Raw genomic sequence first — 6,409 nt, 5'->3', positions numbered from 1 at the left:
GCAATGGAAAAAGTAACTTAGCAAAGATCAATATGAAACAAGCTCATAGGCAATGGATCAATGATGGATAATTATGTCGGATGGCATTCATCATGCAACAGTTATAACCTAGGGTGACAGAGAACTAGCCCTAATTCATCAATATAATGTAGGCATGTATTCCGAATATAGTCATGCGTGCTTATGGAAAAGAACTTGCATGACATCTTTCGTCCTACCCTCCCGTGGCAGCGGGGTCCTATTGGAAACTAAGGGATATTAAGGCCTCCTTTTAATAGAGTACCGGGCCAAAGCATTAGCACTTAGTGAATACATGAACTCCTCAAACTACGGTCATCACCGAGAAGTGTCCCGACTATTGTCACTCCGGGGTTGCCCGATCATAACACGTAGTAGGTGACTATAAATTGCAAGATAGGATCAAGAACACAAATATATTCATGAAAACATAATAGGTTTAGATCTGAAATCATGGCACTCGGGCCCTAGTGACAAGCATTAAGCATAGCAAAGTCACATCAACATCAATCTTAGAACATAGTGTATACTAGGGATCAAACCCTAACAAAACTAACTCGATTACATGGTAAATCTCATCCAACCCATCACCGTCCAGCAGGCCTACGATGGGATTACTCACGCACGGCGGTGAGCATCATGAAATTGGTGATGGAGGATGGTTGATGATGACGACGGCGATGATTTCCCTTCTCTGGAGCCCAAAACGGACTCCAGATCTGAAGGAAACATGCCCTAGAGGCAATAATAAAGTTGTTATTTCTATTTCCTTATATCATGATAAATGTTTATTATTCATGCTAGAATTGTATTAACCGGAAACTTGATACATGTGTGAATACATAGACAAAACAGAGTGTCCCTAGTATGCCTCTACTTGACTAGCTCGTTAATCAAAGATGGTTAAGTTTCCTAGCCATAGACATGTGCTGTCATTTGATGAACGGGATCACATCATTAGAGAATGATGTGATGGACAAGACCCATCCGTTAGCTCAACATTATGATCATTGAGTTTTATTGCTATTGCTTTCTTCATGACTTATACATGTTCTTCTGACTATGATATTATGCAACTCCTGAATACCGAAGGAACACCTTGTGTGCTATCAAACATCACAACATAACTGGGTGATTATAAAGATTCTCTATAGGTGTCTTCGAAGGTGTTTGTTGGGTTGGCATAGATCGAGATTAGGATTTGTCACTCCGTGTATCGGAGAGGTATCTCTGGGCCCTCTCGGTAATGCACATCACTATAAGCCTTGCAAGCAATGTGACTAATGAGTTAGTTGCGGGATGATGCATTACGGAACGAGTAAAGAGACTTGCTGGTAATGAGATTGAACTAGGTATGGTGATACCGACGATCGAATCTCGGGCAAGTAACATACCGATGACAAAGGGAACAACGTATGTTGTTATGTGGTTTGACCGATAAAGATCTTCGTAGAATATGTAGGAGCCAATATGAGAATCCAAGTTCCGCTATGGGTTATTGACCGGAGATGTGTCTCAGTCATGTCTACATAGTTCTCGAACCCATAGGGTCCGCACGCTTAACGTTCGATGACGATTTATATTATGAGTTTATGTGATTTGATGACCAAAGGTTTTTGGAGTCCCGGATGTGATTACGGACATGACGAGGAGTCTCGAAATGGTCGAGACATAAAGATTGATATATTGGACGACTATATTCGGACACCGGAAATGTTCCGAAGAAGTTTCGGATAAAACCAGAGTGCCGGAGGGTTACCAGAACCCCCCGGGGGAACTAATGGGCCACATGGGCCTTAGTGGAGAGAGAGATGGGCGGCTAGGGCAGGCTGCACGCCCCCTCCCCCTTGGGTCCAAATTGGACTAGGGAAGGGGGGCGGCGCCCCCCTTTCCTTCTCCCTCTCTCCCTCTCCTTCCTTCCCCCTCTCTTCCCTTGTTGGAAACCTACTAGGAATAGGATTCCTAGCAGGAGTCCTACTTGGGGCGCGCCCTATGAGGGCCGGTCAGCCTCCCCCTTGCTCCTTTATATACCGGGGCAGGGGGACACACAAGTTGACAATTGTCTTAGCCGTGTGTGGTGCCCCCCTCCATAGATATCCACCTCGGTCATATCGTTGTAGTGCTTACACGAAGCCCTGCATCGGTAACTTCATCATCACTGTCATCACGCCGTCGTGCTGATGAAACTCTCCCTCGACCTCATCTGGATCTAGAGTTCGTGGGACATCACCAAGCTGAACGTGTGCAGATCGCGGAGGTGCCGTACCTTCGGTGCTAGGATCAATCGGATCGTGAAGACGTACGACTACATCAACCGCGTTGTCATAACGCTTCCACTTTCGGTCTACATGGGTACGTAGACAACACTCTCCCCTCTCGTTGCTATGCATCATCTAGATAGATCTTGCGTGATCGTAGGATTTTTTTTGAAATTACTGCATTCCCCAACAGTGGCATCCGAGCCAGGTCTATGCGTAGATGTTATATGCCCGAGTAGAACACAAAGAGTTGTGGGCGATAATAGTCATACTGCTTACCAGCATGTCATACTTTGATTCGGCGGTATTGTTGGATGAAGCGGCCCAGACCGACATTACATGACCGTGTTCATGAGACTGGTTCTACCGCAGTGCTTCGCACACAGGTGGCTAGTGGGTGTCTGTTTCTCCAACTTTAGTTGAATCGAGTGTGACTACGCCCGGTCCTTGTTGAAGGTTAAAACATCACACTTGATGAAAAATCGTTGTGGTTTTGATGCGTAGGTAAGAACGGTTCTTGCTAGAAGCCCGTAGCAGCCACGTAAAACTTGCAACAGCAAAGTAGAGGACGTCTAACTTGTTTTTGCAGGGCATGTTGTGATATGGTATGGTCAAGATGTGATGAGATATAAATTGTTGTATGAAATGATCATGTTTTGTTAAAGTTATCGGCAACTGGCAGGAGCCTTATGGTTGTCTCTTTATTGCATAAGATGCAAGCGCCATATAATGGCTTACTTTATCGCTATGCGATAGCAATAGTTGCAAAAGCAATAGTTGGCGAGACGACCATGTGATGACACGTTGATAGATATCAAGATAATAGAGACATGGTGTCATGCCGGTCACGATGGAGATCATGACGGTACTTTGGAGATGGAGATCAAAGGCACAAGATGATGATGGCCATATCATGTCACATATTTTGTTTGCATGTGATGTTTATCTTTTTATGCATCTTATTTTGCTTAGTCCGGCGGTAGCATTATAAGATGATCCCTCACTAAAATTTCAAGGTATAAGTGTTCTCCCTAAGTATGCATCGTTGCGACAGTTCGTCGTGCCGAGACACCACGTGATGATCGGGTGTGATAAGCTCTACGTTCAAATACAATGGGTGCAAGACAGTTTTGCACGTGCGGAATACTCGGGTTAAACTTGCCGAGCCTAGCATATGTAGATATGGCCTCGGAACACTGAGACCGAAAGGTCGAACGTGAATCATATAGTAGATATGATCAACATAGAGATGTTCACGATTGAAAACTACTGCATCTCACGTGATGATCGGACATGGTTTAGTTGATATGGATCACATGATCATTTAGATGACTCGAGGGATGTCTATCTAAGTGGGAGTTCTTAAGTATTATGATTAATTGAACTTTAATTTATCATGAACTTAGTCTTGATAGTATTTGCAAATTATGTTGTAGAACAATAGCTCGCAATGTAGCTCCCCGTTTATTTTTGATATGTTCCTAGAGAAAAATAAGTTGAAAGATGATAGTAGCAATGATGCGGACTTGGTCCGTGATCTGAGGATTATCCTCATTGCTGCACAGAAGAATTGTGTCCTGGATGCACCGCTAGGTGACAGAACTATTGCAGGAGCAGATGCAGACGTTATGAATGTTTGGCAAGCTCGATATGATGACTACTTGATAGTTTAGTGCACCATGCTTTACGGCTTAGAACCGGGACTTCAAAAATGTTTTGATCACCACAGAGCATATAAGATGTTCCAAGAGTTGAAATAGGTATTTCATACTCATGCCCGTACCGAGAGGTATGAGACCTCTGGCAGTACTTTGCCTACAAGATGGAGGAGAATAGCTCAACCAGTGAGCATGTGCTCAGATAGTCTGGGTACTACAATTGCTTGGATCAAGTGGGAGTTAATCTTCCAGATAAGATAGTAATTGACAAAGTTCTCTATTCACTATCACCAAGTTACTAGAACTTCGTGATGAACTATAATATGCAAGGGATGACAAAAGTAATTCCCTAGCTCTTCGCGATGCTGATATCAGCGAAGGTAGAAATCAAGAAAGAGCATCAAGTGTTGATGGTTAAACAATACCACTAGTTTCAAGAAAAGGGCAAAGGGAAGAAGGGGAAATTCAAGAAGAACGGCAAGCAAGTTGCTGCTCAAGTGAAGATGCCCAAGTCTGGACCTAAGCCTGGGACTGAGTGCTTCTACTGCAAGGGATTAATCACTGGAAGCGGAACTACCCCAAATAATTGGCGGATAAGAAGGATGGCAAAGTGAAGAAAAGTATATTTGATATACATGTTATTGATGTGTACTTTACTAGTGTTCATAGTAACCCCAATGTATTCGATACTAGTTCAGTTGCTATGATTAGTAACTCAAAACAGGAGTTGCAAAATGAACAAAGACTAGTTAAGGGCGAGGTGACGATGTGTGTTGGAAGTGATTCCAAGGTTGATAAGATCATCATCGCACACTCCATGCCTTCGGGATTGGTGTTGGACCTAAATAAATGTTATTTGGTGTTTGCATTGAGCATTAATATGATTAGATCATGTTTATTGCAATATGGTTATTCATTTAAGTCAAATAATAATTGTTGTTCTGTTTATATGAATAAAACCTTCTGGGGTCATACACCCAATGTGAATGGTTTATTGAATCTCGATCGTAGTGATACACATATTCATAATATTGATGCCAAAAGATGCAAAGTTGATAATGATAGTGCAACATATTTGTGGCACTATATTTTAGGTCATATTGGTGTAAAGTTGTAACACCCCGAGATTCATGCCACAGTAATCTCCCACTTCTCATGCCATGTCATCATGATTACCTTGCTAGTTGCCACTTGTTCAAAACATCAAGTCCAAAATTCAAAAATTTCTCAAACATGAATACAAAAATGTTCATCATGTGCCAAATATTACACAACTAATATTGGTGGTGAACCAACATTTTTGCAAAGGGTTTAAGTGGCCTAAACTACTTAAAGCAGTGGCCAAAACAATAGTTTAAATGCCTTTTTACTCTATAAAAATTTCAAACTATTTCAAAAGCCTCACAGCCTTTTGTGGCAGTGCTAACTATTTCAATGTAATTATGTGGCCAAGTCCCACATTTTACAAAATCCATTTGGCAGCCCAAATATTACCATGCTTTTTCTGTAAAAAGAAAAGAGCAGAGGTAAAAGAAAAAGAAACCCCCCCTGACCCCCCTGGGCCTTTGTCATCTGGGCGGCCCAACCCAGCAGCCCACCTCCCCCCGGTCGCCTCCCTCCTCTCTGTTCACCCGACCCAGCGGCCGCGCTCGCTGGTCGCCACCGAACCCTGTCGCCGTCCCCGTCGGGGAAGGGATAAGGGCGACGTCCCCTCGATGCCTCGAGCCCTCCCGTCCACTCACCGCACCCCACTCGCGCCAGTCCTTTCCCCTCGCCCGCTTCGTCTCTCCCTCGCACCCCAGATCCCCTCCCCATCGCATCCGAACGCCACGGCCGCCATGGCCGCCGTCGCCCTCGTGGCCACCGGCCACCACGCGCGTATTCGCCATGACGTAGCTCCTCGCCATCATCCGCTACGCCCCCTGGTGCCATCCGCAAGAGCTCGGAGGCGCTAGAGCGCCGTCACGCCGCCTTCTTCAACCTCCGTCCGCCTCGGGCCGCCGCACACCGACGCCGTCTCCGGCCACCTCGACTCTTCCTCGGGCCTTCCCAGCAACGGAAGTGAGCGCCGGACCTCCGCCTCCCTCTCCCTCTCTCCCCGTGCTCTTTCCCGCGCCGTAGCTAGCTGTCGCCGCCTCCGTGCCCTGCTCGCCGCCGACGAGATCGTGGCCGTCTTTGTGGTCGACGTCGCCGCCACCTGAGGCCACCGTTGAACTCCTGGAGCTCCCAGGAGCCCAACGAGCCTGAGCACGTGCCTCCCCGTGCCCCCTAGCCGCTAGCCCGACCACCCTCATCTCCGGCCGCCGCCTTGCCTCACCACCGACGGCACTCCGACCACTCCCCGCCCGGGCCACCACCGCAGAACGATGCGGCTTCGTCTGCTCGTCCGAACGAGCTAGGACACGAGCCCGGAGACGCCCCGTAGCTAAATCCCCCCCCCCCCGCTGGTCGTGCTTCCGCCGTGGTTTTTTGCCA

Source organism: Triticum aestivum, chromosome 2A, assembly GCF_018294505.1.
Source record: "Triticum aestivum cultivar Chinese Spring chromosome 2A, IWGSC CS RefSeq v2.1, whole genome shotgun sequence".
NCBI classification, from domain to species: domain Eukaryota; kingdom Viridiplantae; phylum Streptophyta; class Magnoliopsida; order Poales; family Poaceae; genus Triticum; species Triticum aestivum.
This window is presented reverse-complemented; position numbering follows the sequence as displayed.